The sequence below is a fragment of the Lepus europaeus genome, chromosome 9, assembly GCF_033115175.1.
Source record: "Lepus europaeus isolate LE1 chromosome 9, mLepTim1.pri, whole genome shotgun sequence".
NCBI classification, from domain to species: domain Eukaryota; kingdom Metazoa; phylum Chordata; class Mammalia; order Lagomorpha; family Leporidae; genus Lepus; species Lepus europaeus.
Window position 1 is genome coordinate 2,823,795 of NC_084835.1, and position 23,437 is coordinate 2,847,231.

General features: G+C 44.0%; 1 long non-coding RNA gene across 2 annotated transcripts in view; it reads right to left on the reverse strand.

Annotated features, from left to right (window-relative positions):
* LOC133766719 (uncharacterized) overlaps positions 1–23,437 on the reverse strand; it is a 434,792-nt gene that overhangs the window by 170,017 nt on the left and 241,338 nt on the right. For both annotated transcript variants that reach the window (XR_009866737.1, XR_009866738.1), the window contains exon 3: positions 22,726–22,791. This is a non-coding gene — a long non-coding RNA (uncharacterized LOC133766719). The remainder of the gene's footprint in view (positions 1–22,725; positions 22,792–23,437) is intronic.

Below are 23,437 nucleotides of genomic sequence, written 5' to 3' on the forward strand. Positions count from 1 at the left end.
CTTCTGATTCCCACCTACAGGGCATCTCCGACAGTGTGAGGCCTCTGGGCCCGAGGAAGGTGGCATCAGTGGAACCGAAGGCAACGACAACAGAAAGCAGTTTGTCCTTAGAGACTAGAGGCACCTCCCTGAAATCAGAACGCCCAGCTAAAGCTCAGGCATCTCTGACTCCACCATCCCTGTGGGCAGTCAGATGTGAAATTCCTTAAAATGTGGGGTCAACTCTATGAACAACGCCTTAGATCCAAGATGGTAAAATTCATTTGAAACTAACTGGTGAGTAATGAAGTTGCTACGGTTTATGAGCCTTGCACCACCAGGAATGCAGAGGGACGCTTCCCACAATACACTGCACCCAACGAAAACCCTGCCTTCTGTGGAGAGAAAGCAGCCCCTTCCTCATGACTTGGAAAGGGAAAACGCAGTGTCAGATCCTTCAGGAGTGACAAGACGACTTCCTCTTTCCATCCCAAGTGGGGAGGACAGCTTCACCCTCAGAAATAACCTTCGGTCATCTGAAAATGGGACGAGGAGAGAAAAGCACTGAAATTGCTTGTTGTTAAGTATCAGGCATTTACAGAAGTGAGTGTGTCTACATAATAACTTGGCCTCCAAAGTAGCCACGGCCAAAGACAAGCCTGACCCCTTTCTACCCAGACTGCACTAGCACTTGCTTGTTTGTTCCCACAGAGGGGTGCCTGAAAAAAAAAGTGAGTGATTATACCCCGAAGGGGGTGTAAAAATCTACTACCCTCCTGTGCACCCCACCCTCCAAGATGGCAGAATGAGTACACTGAGTCCTGAAGAAAACCACTGCACAATGTCTATTCTTGTTCTTCCTTAGTTGGTATTGAGTTTTTCTTCCTAATTTTATTGATGACAAGAACCAATTGTTTTTAGAGGGCAGCCCTGAGCAGTGCTCACCATTCTTGGAATCCCCACTGAGGAGGACCTTGTCACTATGCTGGCTCCAGAATCCCACAAAAGTCACACACAGCTAATGAGCACTGAAATGTTGCTGGTCTAATGGATATGGGTGAAAATGTAAAATACACACCAGCATGAAGCTAAAGAAAGATAGCACATTAATAATTCCTATATTGTGTGCTAAAATGATAACAGTACATATAAATTAGTTTAACTAAATTACTGACTATATTGTTAAAATTAATTTCACCTATTTTTCTATCTTAAAAATATGACTGCTGGAAAATTTACAACTACAAACATGGCTCATCTATGTGAACTGCATTACGTTTCTCGAGCACTGTGCTGCTCTGGAGGTCATACCCTTATTCACCCAAATCTCTATCAAGCCATTAAGATGGGAAAAGTACAAATGCCATGCTTTGATGCCCTTGAAATCAGATAAGCTGGAAATTGCTTATTTACTCTGCAATGTGCTTTGAAAGTCTAAGAATGCAAAATAGCATGTTTGTCTGGCTGTTTTGCTAGTTTGATCCTCATTATCTCCAGAAGGATCAGTGTCTGCTGAACAGATCTGCAGGGATTGTGCACTACAAGATGGGGCTGGTGGGTGCTCAGCTGCGCTGCTGGAGGAGAAACGCTGATGGCTCAGCTGTTAGAACGCAGTGCTGATGAGCCTGTTATCACCACCAAGCACACGGAGCCGTGCTTACTGTGGGCCAGGGATGCACTCCCACCAGGGTTTGCTTTCCTCTTGGTTGCAACAGGAGCCAGTAAAATAATGGTGCTGTAGGCATAGCAAATCTACCACTGATGCTGTAGAAAGCCACTCAGGTTACCACTGTAGAGACAGTATCACCTGCACCACCCTTTCATATAAAGGAAGTATATGATTTTCTTTTGTTAAAAAGAGGAGTTTTTATTTTTTAATTTAAGGTAAATACATTTCCAGTAATTTGTATGTACATATTTTGAAGCACAGTGATATTTCCCATCTTACCCTCCTGCCCTCCCATGCTTCCCACCCTTCCTCCTCCTTCCTCTCTTATTCCCTCTCTTAATTTACACAATGATCTACTTTAAGTTTACTTTATACTCATAAGGTTAAGCCTACACTAAGTAAAAAGTTCAACAACTAGTAAGAAAAACACTGTTCTTCTATAGCAGAGACAAGCGCTGTAAATAATCATCGAATATCAAAAAGTGAATTTCACTACTATACATGACATTTTTGGTGATCTATTAGCTGTCACAGATCAGGGAAAACATATGGCATTTCTCTTTTGGGGACTGGCTTATTTCACTAAGTATAATGGTTTCCAGTTGCATCCATTTTGTTGCAAGAACCACATGATACAAGCTTCAGGAGCCAAGCAAAGGCAAAAATTTAGAATGATCATCATGTCTGTCCCCTCACTTGCTTCCAGAAAAACTATTCTCAACCTACAAGAGGTTTAGATTTGGGTGAACTAATCCTACACGTCCAGGAGACTCAGCTGATCAGAGACAAAAGCATTTCTTTGTGGACTGTGAGCTCAGACCATTTTTCAGAACCTTATTATTAGATGGCTCCATATCCTAGATTCTTGCATGGCTTTCACCCCTCAACTTGCCAAGAGGCATCGGCCAGCAGAACTGTGTGGCAGAAGCTGGGGTGCAGAGACACAGACCCCAGGCTGACTTCAAACTGATGGCTCTGAGGGCTGTCCTCCAAATGGGCAGAGTGAAAACACACAGCCCACGCCGTATCATTTCAAAGCACTCTAGCTGGCAGTGTAGAACAGCCAAATCAGACATCCACTTTTCTCAAATATACTTTTTTTCCCGTTCCTCTTTGAGAGTGACAGAGGTGACACCTCATGAAGTTGGCTGACCTTCATTTTCAACAGCTGTGCCAGACAGCTTTGGAACTGGTCCCTGTCTCCAGCGGCTTCTGCACCTGCAGTCTGGCTGGTGTGAGATTTCTGTTTGCTGCCTGCGCTGGCAGAGGCTGAAGTGAGAGCAGTTGCCCATGGTGTTTTCTGGGCCTCATGTCCCGGGTGACAGAGCCAGGAGGCATCTATGGGGCTGTCAACAGCTAAGACTGTCTTTTTTCTTGGCTCAAACATAGTTCTGGGAATTATTTCAGATGGGCTTGGCTAAAGATCTGCCTTCTAAAGTGAAGATTGACCTTTTATTAAATACTAACTTACAAGAGCTGCACAAAAAAATGATCCCATCATAACTTGCCACAGTTACGAGAGCCTGGTGGTACTCGTTTAGCCTGGCAGTTAAGATGCCCACAACTAACATCAGAGTACCTGGATTTGAGACCCAGCTCTGGCCCCTGATTCCAGCTTCTGCTAATGCAGACCCTTAGAGGCAGTGATGACGGCTCAAGTAACTGCCACTTACATGGGAGAACTGGATTGAGTTCCGCCCTCCCAGTCCAGTCAAAGCTGTTGTAGGTATTTGAAGTAAATTAGCAGATGGGCAATCAATCAATCTCTCTCTCTCTCTCTCTCTCTCTCTCTCTATATATATATATATATATATATATATATGATATAATATCTCCATCTCTCTAATAAATAAATATCAACAGATCTATAATATTTGAAGAACAGATGCTAAAAAATTCATGAGAGAGAACTTTGATCATATACTACAGAATAGACATTGTTGAGAGGTGTTTGTAGATTTCTAATGTAATCTTTAGAAAAATCCTGCGTAATCACTACTAAAGTTGTTCTTCAGTGTCCACATGGGATTTCTTCCAGGAGCCCTCACAGATACCCAAATCTCCAGACACTCAAGCTGCTTAGAGAAAACACATAGTATTTGCATATAATAGTCACCACCACTGGTGTCCTTTAAGCCATCTCTAGATTACTTACAAAATACTTGGTGCAATGTAACTACTATTTAAATAGTTGCTATGTTCCATTCCTTAAGGAATAATGACAAGAAAAAAGTCTTTACATATGCAGTGCAGACACAGTATTTTTGCTTTTCAAATATTTTTGATTTCAATTGTTTGAATCTTCACACGTATAACCTGCTATACAGAGATTGACTATGTTAGGATTGCCATTTTAAAGGTAAGAAAATTTAGGTGCAGAGTTATAAAGTAACAGCTACTAAGCACAAGTGGACTTTAAAGATAGGTACACATATGCTTGATTCTGGAGCTGATGCGTATGCCTGTTTGCCATCCCCATGGTATTTTGGAATTCACTGTAAGGCAAAAACACACACAGACTAAACGTCATCATTTCTTCTGCCTAACATGCCCAGAACATGTGAAACCATTGAGAATTAGGTCATATCCATTGAGAACCAGATAGATGCCAAGACAGGTTAGACATCACTAATTCTATGCTCCCTTCTACTCTGGTATTTTGTTTTCTTCTTTTTCTCAAATTTGTTTGCCATTATTATTATTATTATATTTTATTGGAAAGGCAGAGACAGACAGGGTCATTCCAGAAACTGTTTCACTCCCCCAAATTCCCACAGTAGCTGTGCCAGGCTGAAGCCAGGAGCTTGGAACTCAACCCAGGCTCACACATAGGTAGCAGGGACCCGTGAACTTGCGCCCTCCCAGCGGCTTCCCACGGTGTGTGTAAACAGGGGGCTGGGAGCAGCGTAGCCAGGACTCAAACCAGGCGTGGCCGTGTGGGATGCTGGCCTCCAAAGCAGCATCTTGTCTGCTGCAGAAATGCCCACAGCCACCTCATCCCTTCTGGAGCAAAGGCTGGCAGGAAGGGCACACACACCCTCAGCAGGAAGGGACCACGCACATGGTGTGGAGGCCCCACCCTCCGAGCCAGTAGCTCTCGGGCCACAGACTTTCGTAGGTGTACTCCTGAGAATCTCCTTGCAGACTCAGACCTGGGCATTTCTGAATGTTCGCTCATTCTCTCAGTTCACGTGGTATCTGCTCTTCCTTGCAGAGGGAATTCAGATCACACCATAAATCATTCTAAACGGCAGGGTTTCTGGGGCACGTCATAGTGTACCAGGCAAGTTCCAGTGGTCTAGGCCAACACTCACTGCCTGACACAGAGAGCCATCTGCAGAGTTCACCCTTCTCCTCAACACCATTGATTTTGCTCGGTGTTCCAGAACTGCTTATGGAATCCCATCTTTCAGAATGGAGCTTATACAGAGCAGAGCAGATAATGAAAAAACCATGTTTTCCAGCAGCTTATCTGGGGGAATAGAGAGAAGATGAAGCTTTTTAAGAAGCCCCGCCCCTCGGACCAGACTGCTTTGGATCCAGCAAGTTCACCAGGACCTCCGTGGGGATCCTTGTTTCATCCAGTGCATTCAGCCCGGGCAGCATCTCTTAGCCTTTGTCCAAGCCAATGCCAATGTATCAGGTGGCGCCTGCCAAGAGCCTGTGGCTCATGCTAAAAAATGATTGAGGGCAGTGAAGACAATTTCCCCCAATCAGCTGCAATTTCACCCAAACCAAAACCTCTGAGACCTGGACCTGCATTTAGAGAGGCGGCTGAAGCAGTGGAAAGAGCACTAGTAATAACAGCTACTATTTGCTCATGGCACGCCAAGCACTTTATATGCATTATCTCCATTCTGCTGGAAACCGAGGGAGGCAGGTAAGATTACCCTCATTTCTGAGAGAATTAAAGATTAGACAGGATTCAGAATTTACCCAAGGTCACACACTTAGTGCCCAAAGGAGCCAGGATGTGACTGAACTCCCTCTGATTCGATATAATTGTGCTATGTCATGACTGCCTCCAAATAGAAGGAGCTTGGTCCAAGTCCTGGAACTGCCAGATGGGCAGCCTTTAACAACCTTACTTAACTTCAGTCTCCATCTTAATTAGTTCAGCTGCAGAATGAAAATAAGGCTTTAGGCTTAAGCCTTAGTTTAGGACATGGCCCTGCAGTTGGCTTCCTAACCCAGTCTCCTCCTTACTATCTGAGTGACCTTGAAGCTGCCAGTTAAGTTTGTCTCTAACATGGGAATCACATTAATACCTACTTCAATGGATGTCAGGGAGATTAACCAGATAAAATGGTTAGAGCCCTCGATAGAGCAGGCTGAAAGCACTGCTCTTTGTCATCACCATCTTATCATTAAGATGATGTGATATACTGTTCCAATATAACTACATGATACATTGTTCCTATATTACTACACAGGATGCTTTTGAGAATTGAATGAGAAAATAGCAAAAATGTGTTGTAAATAACAAAACGCTAAACAAGTATAAGGAAATAATACACACGAAGCCTATGCTATGAGACTTAGAGTGAGTATTCAGTTAGAATTAGGAGACTCCCTATGTAATCCTCTGGAGTCTGGATCCAGACCTGAAAGTCCTCTCCCAAATCCCCGCATAAGAACAGCACAGAGTCTGTGGGATCTGCAAACCCTTGCTTCCCATAGGGTTTCCTCCTTGCCCTGGCCTCAGGGCTGCATTAGCTGTAGGGTACTAAGAGCTAATACATATGATCACACAAAACATACTGTGTATTTGTGAAAATACACTGATGTCCCTAATAAAGTCTCCTCTAATTTGCTGTGAAAGCTCTGGTGATGAGAGAATCTTAAAAGAGGAAATGTCGGAAATTAGGAGAAAGCTGTGAAATGAGCTGCAAAAAGTTGTTTGTGCCCAATGTCAGTTGGGGCTCTTGTTTGTCAGTCTGTCCTCCTGTGGGAAAAGCAGATCTCTCAAGTTGCTCCACACAGGCCAGTCTTTTCCTCCCTTATGTTGCCCTAGGCCACCAGTACTGAAAAGGGATTCCTGGCCCCAGTACCAGAGATCATCTTAAAACTCAACCTACTATAGTTCCAAACTAAACAGGTTGTATAGGCAAAGTGCCAAGATTTGAAGCCAGGTTTAAATGCTTACTATCCCTATAGTTGAATAGTTTAATATCACTATGCCTCTATTTTCTTATCTGTAAAATGGAGAGAATGAATTCAGGGACACTAAGAAGTTTCAATAAGACAGTGAACATGTGATAGAAAAATGGCACCCTCTCAAAACAATGTCCTTGTCCTAATTCCCAAAATCTGAAGAAATGCTAACAGCAAAAAGGATGCTGCAAATCTAAACAAGGAAACTCCTTCATTATTCAGGTGGACTCAATCCAGTCAGGTGGAAGAGGAATGGTAGGTGTTGTTAAGCAGCTACTTGGGATGCCTATATCCCATATGGAAGTGCCTGGGATTGAGTCTCACCTCTACTTCCACTTCTGATCCAGCTTCCTGCCAATATGCACAGGAAGTAGCAAATTATGGTTCAAGTACTGAGTTCCTGCCACCAGCATGGGAGACCCAGACAGAGCTCTGGGCTTCTAGTTTTGGCTCAGTCCAACATCAGCTGTTACAGACATTTGGGAGTATACTTGTGGCTAGATGATCTCTCCCCTTCTGTTTCTTTTCTGTGTCATTCTGTCTTTCAAATAAATAAAAATGAACAAATAAATATTTTTAAAGAGAGAAAGAATTTTTTAAATGTAGAAACAAAAAACAGAAAAATAAGAGAAATGGCAAAAGGGATCAATCCAGTGTTGCTGGCTTTGAAGACAGAGAGGAGGCCAGGAGCCAAGGCATATGGGAGGCCCATAAAAGCTAAGACAACTCTCAGCTAACTCAACAAAGAAATGAGGACCTCAATCCTACAACTGCAACAAGTTAAGCTCTGCTGGCAGCCTTTCTTGGCAAGCAACAGGTTCTACCCCCAGAGGCTACAGAAAGCGATGCAATCCCATTGCCACCTTGACTTTAACCCAAGAAAATCCATGTTGGACTTCTTACCTGCTGAACTATGAGAAAACACATTTCTGTGGTTGTTTTAAGTCTGTGGTAATTTGTTATGGGAGTGGTGGAAAGTGGTACAGGATGACAAGCATGTAGAATGCCTGGCACACAGTAAAAAAATAATTAAAGTTCCTCAAGTTTATGACAGTGATGATGCTGAGGAGGAGGGTGATAACAATGAACTTCTAGGTTGCATTTGGAATAATGAATACTTAAGCTGTCTACAATCACAATGTTAACTTCTGAGGCCCTCCAATGGGTTAATTAGCATATGAAATGCTTTTTATATGAATTAGTTTATCTAATCCGCACAACTATCCTATGAAGTAGACACAATTATCTCTGCTTTCACAAGAAGATACAGGAGCTTAAAGTTAACTTGTTCTGAATTTCATACGAATGATTTGTGTTATGCCAAGGTTGTCAAGGACACAAGACATTCTGCAGTGGGAGAGAACAACTCACACTGTCCCTAAAGACAGATGCACAGTCACCAGTTATCTCCAATGGGCATGGATGCTCATGCAACCTTTCTTTCTATCAATGCCTGAAGCAATATAGTTGGAACTCGTAGAAATCAAGTCCAACTGGGAAAGGAGCACAGAAACACTGGAATCAGTGATTGCTTAAGAACTGTCTAATTCCATCCCGACCATGTGCCTGCTGAGAAACCAACATAGGAAGAAAATCAACATCAAATCCCCAGCAGCTAAGGAAATTCAAAATGGATTGCAGATAGACTGACACAGAGGTGAGAAATGAAATCAAACTTGCTACCTCTTTTGACTTAAGTCTAAAAGCTGATTTGGTTCTTTAATCCCCAGGCAGAATGCAATTTTAGATCACTTGTTATATTCCAAGACCAATCCATGGAAGTATCACGAACACGAAAGAAGTCAGATCCCAGTAAGCCACAGTATAGGTGCAGGAGTACTCTGTGAGACACGGTAGAGGCAGAGTTGTGTGGAAGCCAAACACACAAGGTTGAGAAGTGAACGCCTTGGATGCAATTCTTGGGTCTACTATGTGATCTGGGGAAAGTGATTTCATCTGCTGAAGTTTTTTAAATCTTAAATTTGTAAAATGGAAAATATGCTTTTTGCTAGCACATAGTGAGCAAACCTAGGATCATGAGAATGATACAGAGGACCACAGAGGGTGCACAGTCACTAACACTCACACCTAGCTTTGAGAATGTAAGTACGGAACTTTTACAGGTCCCCACCAACTGTTTGCTGCTATTGTAAATATTTTGTGGCTCTGCATTGGGCAAGAATACAGCCCCACAGGGTGTTCAGAGGGACCTTCTGCTCAGGTCACGTTGCATATCACTGCTATGAATTTTCTGGTGACCTCGGAGGTGGGTTGGGAAACAGAAGCAATGGAGGCCTAGGAAGAAGGCCTGGTGTGGGGGCCTGCTACTTTTCCCATCAGTCAAAGTGGAGGCTGCTGCAAGAGGAGCTCTCTCACTCCATCTCTTCCTATTCCTTCTTGCTAAGATCTTCACAAACATGTCCACAAGGAAAACCGAGCTGGCCAACCAGCAAAGCTACACAGAGCTACTGTGATGAGGAATGCACATGTACTCTAATAACAAACACCCAGCTCTAACCCAGTAAACTAGAGAGGAGTTGCCCTAAAAATCAAAAATTGGAAAGGTAATAAACGGTCAGCGTGTCCGGGCAAAGCAAATCTGGCAGTTGTCATCATTCCCATTTGGTGCTGGTGCCAGTGAGGCAGAAAGAAAAGGCTATGGTGAAAGCACAGTGTGGGCTGCATGAATTAAGTAGAGATGAGAAGAGAAGCTTCACACTGCTCTGGGCACTACGGGCTCTTCCGAGTATGAACATGACAAGGTTCCAAGGCAAACACAGATAAAAATGTTCAAAGAGACATAAATGAAGAAGGCACATCACCACAGATGAGAAAGCAAGCACATTCAAGTATGCCAAACCAGTATACACAAACAGTCCACGGGTTTGGCTCTAGCAACTACACTGAGGAGAGCAAGATGACCTACTGGCATGAGTGAGACAGAATAAGAGAGTGGCATGGACAGATCACATTTGTTTTCAATGAGAAAGCCCCACAGCACAAGGGAAAGTAAAGCACCCGGACTTTTAGAGAGTCTCTCACCTGGTCCCTCCCTCTTCATTCTGACACAGCTACCCCCTTATTTGACTCCAACAGTAGTTTCTCACTGCACTCTTTATCCACCTGAAGTTTCAGTCCCCCCCGCCTTTTTTAAGTATTTATTTGAAAGGCAGAGTTACAGAGAGAGCCAGAGAGAGAGAGTGAAATCTTCCATCCTCTGGTTCACTCCCCAAATGTCCGTAATGGCCAGACCTGGACCAACCCGAAGTCAGGAGCCAGGAGCTTCTTCCAGACCTCCTATGTGGGTGCAGGGGCCAAAACACTTGGGCCATCTTCCGCTGCTTTCCCAGGTGCATTAGCAGGGTGGTGGATCACAAGTGGGGCATCAAGACTTGAAGCTGTGGCTTTATGCACTACACCCCAGTGCTGGCCCCCAGTTCACGCCTCACATCCACCATCTCAGTGTTCCTCTTAAATAACACAGTGGCTAATACACCAGGATATGCCAGTGTCCCAAGAGATGGAGGAAGGCTGGGGTAGAGGCAGGAACAGGGAGCACACGCATCACTTCACTTTCGTTACAGGAAGGGCATTAATCTTCTAATGGTTAAAAGTTTAGAAAACAAACACCTCTGGAAGAACTAACAGAATATAAGCCTACCAAACTACCAGTGGTGCCTCACTGTATACATATGCAAGCTAATCAATTAAAAAAAGGACAAAAAAGTAAAGAAGCACAACAAGAGAAACATGTAATCAACTGAAAAGCAAAACCAAATGTGTCTATTGTGCCAACAAATATAAGTGGCACAGATTCAAATATTAAGGGAAAATACTTTCAAATATGAACAGAACTTTAATTCCAGATAAAATATTTCCTGTAGTCTGCAATGTACCCCTGCCTCCCCCCCCTCCCACCCAAAACACACACATTTAACTTTGGCTGAATTCAAGATGCCTTATGTGCATATTCCAATGAAAATGAATTTCATTTCTTCATGAAGTCATTATGCAACCAATGGTATAGATACAATTCTTAGCATTTTACACAGAATATAGACAGTAGAATAAATGCTGTATCAAATGGCAAATATAAAGCAAGGTGACTCAAGAAGGTTGACAGTGAAAATATGGGCTATGCAAGTTAAATGAGTTTAGGAGTTATGATACTAACATCAGGCAAAGCTGACTTCAGAGGAAAAACTTGAAGAGGATAAACAATAATTCAAAATCAAGGCAGAAACTTAATCATTTACAAAACAAACAGCATAATATAGAAAAAGTTAATTTTCTTAGAAAAGAGAAATCCATTTAAATACAAGAGAAATGTTAAACATTCAGCACACCCACTTTTACTTCCTGATAGTTCAGGTAGAAAAAAAAAGGGTAGAGAATAAAAACAATGTAGGAAATAAACTTGATCTGGTATAAATAATAGTTCATATCCTTAAAATGGCGCTACATTTTCTTTTAAGCACGTAAGAAACATTTATAAAATTAATTTTATATTAAAAGCAAAGAAAGCTCAACATTCTAAAAACAGTAGGTCTCAATATATACGTGACAAATACTTGAAAATATGCTGAAAGAGTAGATCTTAAGATCTTAAATGATTTCACACACACACACACACACACACACAGAGAGAGAGAGAGAGAGAGAGAGAGAGAGAGAGAGAGAACTATGTGAGATGATGGGTATGCTAATGAACTCAGTTGTGGAAATCACTTCCCAGTCCATAAGTATATCAGGACATAACATTTTGCACATTAAGTAAGTACAATTTCTATTTGTGAATTACACCTCAGTAACACTCAGGAAGAAGTAAACAATAACAATAGTTCAAGTGAGGTCCCTCAGAATGTAGATGAATTCACTCATGGGCTTCTTACAATCTATCACTCTACTCATTCCGTTAACACCACACTGCAGCCATTCCTCATAACTGACTCTTTCCCATGTTTCTTCACTTATTCAGAATCTAGCAAGGCACCTGATATCCTTTCCTCCAGCCCTGCTTATTATTTTATCAATGATTTAGATAAAGAGATAGAGGATACATTTATTGAACACATCTTTGAAAATTTGCTGGCAAGGATAGCAGATGTATGCATGCTAGCGTTGGGCTGTAAAACGGCCATGACACTCCACACAGGGACATTTGATGCAGTGGGTATGCTGCCATTTGGGACGACCACATCCCAGATCTGAGTGCCTGGGTGCGAGTCCCACTCTGCTCCCCATCCTACCTTCTTACTAATGCAAGTGCTGGAGGCAGCAGGTGATGGTTCAAGCTTCAGTCCCTGCACCAACCCAGGGAACCTGCCTCAAGTTCTGGGCTTGTGACTTCAGAAGGGCCTAGCTTCAGCTTTTGGGGATATTTGGGGAGTGAACCAGCAGATGGAAGATATCTAAGAACTCTGTTTCCCTCTCTCTCTCAACTAAATGAATTTTAAAAACTTAAAAAACAAAAACGAAAAGAAAAGAAAAAGGTCCTGACAGTCTTAAGTCAGCCTGAATAGAAGGAAGTTTAACAGACATACAAATACAAGATTGTGTATAAAACCTAAAGAAGGAAAGGATATCTGTGACTCAACTTAGCAGCAGTATATTGTATAAAAATAACGAACTACAAACTGATTTCTACAGACAGAAAGCTTATTAGAATTCAACAGTGTGTGTTGGTTAATTAGTTAATTCAACCGTGTGCAACGTTGTTGCCAAAGGAAGATGATCCTATGTGACTAGATACCGATCAACTCATGAGAGAGGCAACTCATTTTGCACTAGGAAACATTTTTACTGACCTTGTCAGGGACTGACTGGGCTAACTCAGAAGGCACTGGATTCCCCTGAGCAGTAGTGCTGGAGCACAGGTAGAAGGGTGTCAGTGCACCAGCTGGTTCAGAGTTGGCAGGCGTGACCCTAGACGACATGTCCAAGTAGTGCACAAAGCACATCTCTCTATTTGGAATGCCACCAGTTCCTTATCGGGAATAAGGGGGTATTAGGTGACAATTTCATCTCCCTTTCACATTTACCCAGATAGTAACTCTATTTTTGTAGACGCTCTCAAATCCTGGTCAGGGAGAAGCTGACTAAGGGAAAAAGGAAGAGCTGCATCAAAGCTGCAGAGTGAAATTCCCTAGTGCAGCCTGTGTCTGAGCTGCCCCAGCTGGCTGGCACATTCACCAGTGTGGCAAAGGAAAGGCGCCCCTTACCTGCAGCCCGTTTACAGATAAGTGACACTGTCCATTTAAGTGACAAGAGGGAGAAAAAAAAAAAAAAAAAAAAACGAAAACCACTGCTTGTAGGGCAGAGAGAGAGAGAAGGCAGTTCCAGTTTGCTGCTGTGTGATGCACACTTTCTCTTGCCTGTTCTTCAGAGAGGACAGGTGGCCAGTTACAAAAGCAGGCAGCAAGGCCCTCTGCCCCCTTGTTTCCTCCTTCCCAAGAACACACAGAGATAAGAAACACCAAGTCACCCGTGGTCTTCTTCCAGACCACAAGAAAGGCACTGTCTCAGTTCCCTCATCTGGAACCTCTGTGGCTTACACAGACAGCCACAGTTCCTCAAAAGCACCCATAAGGCTGAATTGAGCAGCATTTCTAAGTGTGGTCAAAGCAAACTACAGTCACATTTGAGTCCGAAGATCTGATTGTCCCACGACCTTGGAGAAGCCATCTGCTTTCTCCAACTTAATCATCTTAACTGAAAAACAGAAGTAATAAAACCAATCCTGACTACCTACAAGTAATAAAACCAATCCTGACTACCTACAAGTAATAAAGCCAATCTTGACTACCCTACAAGTAATAAAGCCAATCTTGGCTACCCTACAAGCTTCTTTTGTGCAGCACATGAGGCCAGAGACCAAAGGAAGATTTAGAAATTGCAAAGTGCAACATTCATCTAAATGAATGATCTGAGGGACATCTACTACATCATCCAATCTTTAGAACAGCTCCAGGATGTGGGCAGGTTATCATCACCATACATGGATTGAACACTATTTTAAATGTTTGTTTTTTAAATTTGTTTTTCATCTACTTGAAAGGCAGAGCAATGGTGACTAGGGAGTGGGGAGAAATCTTTCATGTGCTAATTCACTCCCCAAATGCCTGCAACAGCCAGGACTGGACCAGGCTGAAGTCAGGAGCCTAGAACTCCCTCTGAGTATCCCAAATGGATGGCAGGAGACCAGGCATTTGAGCCATCCTCTGCGGATCCCCAGGATGTATTAGTAGAAAGCTGAATGGGAAGCCAAGTAGCAGGGACTAGAACTGGCATTTAGCTACGGAATGTAGGCATTCCAGGTGGCAGCTTACCCACTGTGCCACAAGGTCTGCCCCCAATTAGACAATGTGCTTCAAGTCCCTCAGCAGGTTGGTTAACCAGGCCAGCCCAGTGCCCAGGTTACTCTCAACTCATGGTACTTAGTTTGCACTGGTTCTTCTCTGCTTGTTGGTTTCTTGAAGTCATTCTCTTCATCACACAAGCCCCTGTCTTCTCTGACTTCAGGCTGGATTGGTCAAGAGAAAATCAAGAGGTGGAGGAGAGAAAGGTCACAACATTTCTTGCCCAGCTCTCTCCCTGCCTCAGCACCGGGGTCGTGGCAGTGTCTGGATCCCTCAGTAGCTCCAACTCCTGACTAGATCCTCCCTGCACAGTGGTGTTTCTCATGGGCTCCCCGTGCTTGCTTTGTGGTTCACACTGAGGCAGTGCGACAGCTGCCCGATGCTGCTCACTGTGGTGCTCCAGCCCTGCTCACACATTTTTAAATGTGAACTTCATTCAACTCTCTTGCACATCCAGTTGAGCATGCCTCTGCTTCCTACTGGGTGTTTGACTGAGAAACTCCCTCTCTACAAACTATGGCTCACAGGCTGCCAAGGAAACTTATACCACCTTGTCTCCAACCCCTCCCTCACCCCTCCTCAGGATGGGATAGGTCATCCCCATCTTCTCCAGACACCAGCTCACCACGGGTCAGGATCTGCCTTTGATTCCTTTGAAACTTTGGGCTCCTTTGGGATCCTACACCCTGCCCCTGCCCCTAATCCTCTCTCCCTTCTATTTCATACTGTATTTGCTCACAGTGAAGAATTTGATTGTTGACTTGTCTTAAAATTTGGGTGAGAAAAGAACAATAAAGCACTCTTTGAATACCTCAGCAGAAACATTCTACTCAAATCATGTGTTTGTTTTGAATCTACATTTGTAAACTATCATTTTTTTTAAGAAAAAGGGAGGAGCCACAACTATTAGCAGTACATGGACTGTTAACAGCCGCCAAGGGTGTAACAAATCAATGGCAACACTCTTGTTCCACCATCAAAATTTACAGCAGCAGTAGACACAACAGTCATTATGGCCTGGAAGGTGCCATAATGATCAGTAAAGACCATGAATTCTGTGGTCAGACATAACCTACAATAATTGCTTTGTGTTCTGAGGATGTGATTGGAGGGAAGAAAAGAAATGAAAGTGGCCTTGACTTCTTGTGTTTGAACACATGATAAGAAAGCTCCCAAGAGCTGACACTGAGTTCAGGGTTTCTGAGCCCCCGTCTTTTCTCCTTGCTCTGATAAATAAAGATCTAGTGATCTCAGATGGCTGTTCAAGCCGTGGGCCCACAGAGCCAGCATTTGTCTCTTATTCGCCTTTTCTTCCCTAAATGCACTGTTGTCACCAAGACGGAAACAGCACTTCTTACGACTTTCCAAACCATGTTAGTCATGAAGAACTGACAATAACTATCAACAAATTAAATCAGTTATCCAAAATGATGACTGCATAGGCCTGCAAAACAACTATCTTCTCTACAGTTCAAGAGTAGAAGGTGCTATAAGTGATTTTATGACATTTTGGCTACTGATCACAGGTACAAATTATCCATGCTCAATTAAAGAAAGATGAAAGTTCAGCTTTCTATAATTAAACCAATAACTTGTTCAGCTTCCAGGTTGGAAATAAACGTTAAGGATTTGTGTCTCTTGTAATCCTGCATGAAGAATTAAAGAAACAAATTCTGCTATCACTGAATTACTTAGAATCAAAGCCTTATCCATATCAGAAATTATTAATGAAGAGAGTCTTAGACAATGAAAATACAAGTCAGGCTCAGCCTCTTTGGGTTACCTTATATTGAATGAAGTTCTCCACTACCAGGTTTTGAATATTGCATCATTTAGATCACTGTTTAGATGCTTTTGTGAATATTATGTGAAATTTAAAGGCCTGAAAATATACCTAAGGCGATATTTTAACACGACAAATAAAGCCCAAACAACCAAGTCTACAACTTATCAGTCTCTAGTTCATTATCCATAAAGGGGTTGTGGTGGTCAGTTTTGTGTCAGTTGTGCCAGGCCATTGATCTAGGAGTTCTCACTTTGTAGATGTGACTTAAGTCCACAGTCGTTTTGCTGTAAATGAAGGAGACTGTCCCTTATAATCAGTGTGGGAATGAACCAATCTGTTGAAAGTCCTTAAGAGCATGATCGAGGCTTCTCTGACGAAATTCTGCGCCTCCTGCTCATTCCCCACAGTGCCAGCCTCCCGTTCCTGAAAGCCTGCTCTACAGATTTAGAAGTGCCCAGCAGTTCCTGCTTTAATAACCCAGTTCCTTATAAGAAATTTATCTACCCATCCATCCGTCCGTTAGATGGACTACTAAGTAATTAAGTTAGGTCCCTATTGGAATGAGAAAAGGGGGAGTCCATTTAAGAGTCTGCAAGATGCATACTTCTCCCCAGAAGCTGCCTTTAGCAAGATAAAAGTGCGGATCACAACCTTCTGCAGTTCTAGTTTAATCATGAGAATAGAGAAGTTACCCATCCCACCCTTCCGACGGCTCTTCTGTACTCTCATGAGCAGGCTAGACTGGATTACAATTCCAGCCTTCTGAGAGGCGTCATCCCTGCTCTTTGAGTGACTGCTCCCTGAATCATGCTTGAAAGACTCCACTTGCACCAGTTTCTCGGATCTGCCTCTCTTGGAGCCCCTCCTCGCTGCTGTGGCAGCAAGTTTCCAATTTAAATAAACCTTGGTTTGCTCACTGCTTTGTTTGAATGGAAATTCTTTCACGTAAGACAAAGAACCAAGTCTCCTTCCCTCACCACCATCCATCCATCCAACCATCTGTCCATCTACTTACCCGCCTATCCATCTTTCCTACTGTTTCTGTTTCTCTGGTTATACACTGACTAATAAATAAGATAATAATGTCTATTCTACAGCAGTGTTGTAATAAGATTGTGCATATAAAAATCACTATAATAAAATAAAAGTAAAGAGGTATATTACTTCTCATAATTTTTGTAAAAAAATTATTTATTTGAAAGGCAGAGTCACAGAGAGGGGGAAATATGGGGGGTGGGAGTGAGAGAGCACACGATTCCATCTGCTGGTTCACTCCCCAAATAGCTGCAATAGCCACAGCTCAGCCAGGCCAAAACCAAGAACCTAGACCTCTATCTGGATCTCCCAGGTGGGTAGCAGAGATCCAAGCTCTTGGGCCATCGTCTGGTGCTTTCCCAGGCTCATCAGCAGGGAGCTGGACTGGAAGCAGAGCAGCTGGGTCTGGAACTGGTGCTCATGTGGGAAGCGGGATTGCAGGCAGCAGCTCCACCACTGCACCACGGCGCCAGCCCCTCTTAATACTGTTGGATGTGACTAACTCAAATCCAGCTAATAACTCCCTGTAAACACTGCTCTTCCTTAACAGGTTTTTCCAAATCACCCTACTCTCCAGACAGTGCAAATTCTGTTGTATCCTAAAGCCACTAAGACAGATAATCATTCCAAGCAGCAAGCATCCAGATGCGGTGATCTTTATGAGAAACTGATAAATGATTCTGAAGAAGCACCCGTTGGGCCGGCGCCGCAGCTCACTAGGCTAATCCTCCACCTGCGGTGCCAGCACTCCGGGTTCTAGTCCTGGTTGGGGCACCGGATTCTGTCCCGGTTGCTCCTCTTCCAGGCCAGCTCTCCGCTGTGGCCCGGGAGTGCAATGGAGGATGGCTCAAGTGCTTGAGCCCTGCACCTGCATGGGAGACCAGGAGAAGCACCTGGCTCCTGCCTTCGGATCAGTGCGGTGCGCTGGCTGCAGCGCGCCGGCCGCGGCAGCCATTGGAAGGTGAACCAATGGCAAAAGGAAGACCTTTGTCTCTCTGTCTCTCTCACTGCCCACTCTGCCTGTCAAAAAATAAAAATAAAAAAAAGAAGAAGCACCCGTCAGAGTGGGTACAAGAGTTAAGGGCTAAAGCAGGGGGTGCTGGAGTCAGGTAGGGAGGCGGGGTTGAGGTCCATGTTCAAACAGGAGCCTGGACAAGGCAGAGATAAATAAGGAGTCCAGACCAGAGCTAGAGGATACACAGTTCACTGAGTGCAGTGGGGGAGGGACACTAGTTTTGGACACTAGCTCAGGTCTTCTCTAAATGTAGGTTACCCAACTCCGCAGTAGCCAAGTGATGAGATAGGAAGGGAGGCCCCAGCCCACACTGTGAGCCTAATGAGAAGCAGGCTTCTCCCACCTGATGCCGCCAGCTCCCTGCACCCACAAAAGCCTCTCCTTCGAGGCCATGGGAAGCCTCCCCTCCCCACAGCACTTCTAGAACTGCGTCCCCACGTGGTGCCCACAGCCCCTCCAGAACACCATACAGACCATACAGACCTCTCATTTGGATATGCACTCAAACACTGTCCTGCCCGTAATTCCCACCCCCCAGGGATGGCCTAATAAGGCTTAAGAATTCTTTGAGATCAAATAATTTGTTCATCAAATTTCTCCCACTCAGTACCTTGCATAGCCCTGGAAGTCCTTAGTGAAATTTTCATAAGAGCTAAAAAAGAATCATCTCACTTGCTCTAAATTTCACAATAAGCAATAGTAAGAGTTGTCAATGAAGAAATGGGAATGGCACATGGATGTGCTCTGAACACCAGCACACTAGCAGGGGTGGGTGTGGCTGCCAGGCACACCCTGGTGAGGTAGACTCTAAGCCATTTCAGCTCCACAGGAGGGAGTTCTGGGATGTGCAGGAGCACTGGCTCACAGCCAGTGAGGGGAGTATCTGGAACACTCAGGTTGGCAGAGCCCACAGCCTACTTGACAACAGCTCTTGGGTGTCACCCTGGCTTCTGATACTTATTTTGCATATTATTACAGTCTTAATCTATGTCCTCATGTCTGTCCTGATCTCTTCATTTTAGTAAATGGAAAAACACAGTGGGCAAAGCCATCCTTGATAACACATTTTCTTTACTTCACTCTCTCCCAACCTGCTGCTAAGCCTACCTCCAGAATTTATGGAACCATCTTTCAAAATATCAATCGAAGTTCTCCAGTGCTGGGAACTTCCCAGGAGGCTTCTTTCCCTTTGTACTTAAAATCAAATCTGGACCTCTGGACGTGATCTAACCTCTAAACTTTTGCCGTACCTCCCTCTCTGACTTCACGTCGTAGTGGTATCAGCCTCTGGCACTGGGCTTCTGCCACACCCAGCTACAAACACACCAAGCATATTCATGCTTTACAAACTCTGCCCTTGCCAGTCCTCTGTCTTAGACACTCCTGTATCAGTCCTTTGCTGACGCTTTCAGCATTTGGGTTAAATGCCACCCCTTCAAACCGATTTCCCCTACGACCTGACATAAAGCATTGCCCAAGCTCATCCTTTATCAGTCTAACCTGCTTCACTTTTGAAACTGTGTTCTTGCATATGGTCTCCCTTACTGAATATTTAGCTCTGCACGAGTGAGGACCTCGCCTAACTTTTTCATTGCTCTTTCCCCAGAGTGTGATCTTGGTCATTTCATTCCCCTTCCTAATCTTTATTTCACCCTTTTAACATGAGGATATGGGATGTGGTGTTCACTGGAGACCAGCTCTGGTATTGGGTCCCAGGGATGCTTTAGAGTCCAGGGTTCCCCAGTCGCCGGCATTCTCAAATGTATTTTTAAATGAAGCCAGCCTCCTCAGGCTGCCCAGTGGGGAGGCCACGGGGAGCAGTGAGAAGGAGTCTGGGAGCTGGATGATGTGGTCACTGTGCCAGGGCATCCCCTCGTGGTACTAAGTGACAGTCACTATTAATTGGTGGGTATTAACTCTCTATGGATATTAAATCTCATGCTGAAATCAACAACATCTATCTCTTATAATCACACAAAGCATTAGAAATTTGAATCCAAGCAGTTATAAAAAAAGTTCCTGGAGATATTAACCCCTGCCTTCCCTTCCCTACTTGTCAGAGTAAATGTTGGTGGTCAGTTTATATTGAGAGATTCCTCAGTTGCCAGGGCCTGTATTAAGTATTTTATAAGCTGTTATCATTTAATCTTTATCATAACACCACATAATAGATTCAAATATTATCCTGATCCTATGGACAGGGCAACGTCCAAACAGAAGGTAGAAGAAACTTTCCCAAAGTCACAGAGCTAATAATGATGGTTCCTTGGTTTGAACTGAGGCTGGTCTAATCCTGAAGATGTGACCTTACCTACTAAGTCACACAAACTGCCCGCTTCTTATAATTAGCATCTTGTCACTGATTTCATGATTTTTATCGAAGCCTTTTTCATTCTTCAAGTCTGAGCCCAGATGCTATTTCTCCCATGAAGCTTCTCTAGCCCTCCTGACAGACCCTCCAGGGTGCCTCACGCTTCCCTGCACTGGTTGAATCAGGAAGGAGGGTTGGTAACTAGCATTTATTGAGCATATGCTATATGCCACACACACTATCACAGACAAAAGTTCCTAATAGTCTCACAGTTACCCTGTGAGGGAGGCATTAGCACTGAATCTGAAAGGTAAAATGCCTGTAGCAGGGTCTTATGACTCAAAGTGGCAGAACCAAAGTTTAAACCCAGGTCTGCTGGACTGCAGAGTCCAAGTCACTTCTACACGCTCTGCCTCACATCCCTGTACCACATAAACCCCCTCAAAGCACCACGTAGCCTCCTCATAGTCTTACTCCAGTCATAATTTTACATGTTTGTGTGATTAAGTTGAATTGCCTTCTTCAGCCCTTATTCCATGAGGACATGACCTCCTTTTGCTCTGGTAAATCCCCAGCACCTGACAAACACAGTAGTCATGGACCTGAACAAATGTGTTTGAATAAATGTATGAACAGTGTGCATTTCGTTGCACATAATGAATATTTAAATACAGCCCTTCTCTGCTAAATTGTAAGTTCCCTAAGGCAGGTTACCTACTTAATTTATCTCTGGACCCTTCATAGTATTATGAATATGGTAGGAACTAATCAACCATCTACTGATCAGTCTGTCTATATGTCATATCATCCAACACTTCAAAGTTGGTACCCAGTGGAAAGAAGTGGTCATCAAAGAAGGATGTACTTTTCTCTGAAGGGAGGAGAGAACTTCCACTTTGCTTATGGCCTTCTCTAAATACTGATGCAGTCTGTGGACTCAAAAGGCTTCCATAGGGGCCGGCGCCGTGGCTCACTTGATTAATCCTCCACCTTGTGGCGCCAGCATCCCATATGGGCACCAGGTTCTGATCCCGGCTGCTCCTCTTCCAGTCTAGCTCTCTGCTACGGCCCGGGAGGGCAGTGGAGGATGGCCCAAGTACTTGGGCTCCTGCCCCTGCATGGGAGACCAGGAGGAAGCACCTGGCTCCTGGCTTCGGATCGGCGCAGCGCCAGCCATAGCAGCCATTTGGGGAGTGAACCAACGGAAGGATGACCTTACTCTCTGTCTCTCTCTCTCTCACTGTCTAACTCTGTCAAATAAATTGTTAAAAAATAAAATAAAAATAAATTTTAAAAAAAGGCTTCCATAGCCTAGGCAGCTCATGTCAAGAGCCTGGGGTGATCACTGACATCATACATAAGAGTGTCAATTGTTAAATCAACAACAGGAGTCACTGTGCACTAACTTCCCATACAGGACCTCTGTCCTCAAAGAGTTGTATTATAGTTATCTCTAAGTGTTCCCAAAAGATGTATTATTCTTGTGAGGTTCTTTAAAGTTAAGTTTCTAAAAAAAAAAAAAAAGTGAAATTAACTTCAACATGCAATGACTTTGAATAGCCCTTGTCTCGACTGTTGAGAAAGGTTTTTTTGTTTTTGTTTTTGTTTTTGTTTTCCATGAAAATTCTTGAACTCTATATTAGTATAGAGTTGGTCTTCTATAAAGTTAATCAAAAATGGATCTTAGTGGAGAATGGGACTGGGAATGGAAGAGAGAGGAGGAGGAGGGGTGGGAAAGTGGATGGGAGGCTGGGTATGGTGGGAAGAATCACTATATTCCTAAAGTTGTACTTATGAAATGCATGAAGTCTGTATTCACAAGATATAAACCTTGCAGCAACCACCTAACTCCTGTGCCAGAGAAGCATGTTTTCCAACAAGCGTAGGGTTGAAAGCCAGAGGGAAACACAGCTGAAGTGTGAAACCCACGACAATGTAGCTGCATCGTCAGAAAAGGTTAAGTTCTGCGGCTACCGCAAATGGCTGGCCATCTTAAGGACTTAAAGAGCCAGTGTGTTTCTCATTTGCACTATACAAACACTGCAGGCTGGCTGAGGGAATTGTTCTACATCATCCTAATTCTGGGATGCAAGCCCAGGGAGCACCACTGGTTGCCATAACAGAAGGAAAATGGAGCAAGGCAAGTCATAGAACAGCTCGTAAAGCTCCGGCCTGGAAGTAACACTACATCCCTTCTCCCATTCCTCCGCCTTCCTCCGCCTTCCTCCGCCTTCCAGGAGGTGAGGAAACGCCCTCCTATGCCACAGCAAGGAGGGAAAGCCACAGCGTTCCAGGGACAGCAGTAATGACTGCCACAGCAGCAGACGGCCTAGGATGAAACACCCAGAGATGATCCACCCGGAAACCAACATACCACTTGGAAAGATATGTCCCCCAAAGCAATTCGCCACTACTTACACACTGAAATTGTCAGTTTCTCTCCTCAGTTCTTCTGAAGTTGCTCTCTACACTTTGTGTCCTTATCTGTAAAATGGAAATAAAAATAGAATTTCAGGGCTGCTTTGAAAACAGTAATGATGGACAGGAGAGCAGCTGTAACTGGGCCTGACACAGTTGATCACTAATAGTCTTGGGGCAAACACAATCTCCAAATCCAAGTATTGAAGGAACTGTAGGAAAAGTTAATTCTTCCAGACATAAGAGAGATGAAACCATCCCTAACCTGTGAAGCCTGACAACTGACACAATGAATTGCTGCACCTCACCACTCACTCATCCCTCTGATGCCAGCACTCAAGTAATTTGAAAGGGGCTAAATAGATCACATTCAAAAGCAAAACAAAGTTGGAGAAAGAAACAGCAAGAAAACTGTTAAAGCAACTGGGAACTCCCAGTCTCTCCCAGGAGAACCAACCACCTCCATCCAGCAGGCTGCATACCCACCACGATCCTTCTCTCCCTCTGCCTGTGTCCCATCTTCACATCCTGCCTGCACACAGCCCAGTGCAGGACCGCAGTGGGGTTCCACGCCCAGGTCTGGTCCTGGTGCCTGAGTCTCAGAGTGAGAGCAAAGGCAGCACTCAGAGCATCCCTTCTCTTCCTGGTCGACACCCACCAGTCTGAATCAAGTGCTCAAGACAAATACCCCCCACGGCATGAGTGCACTCTC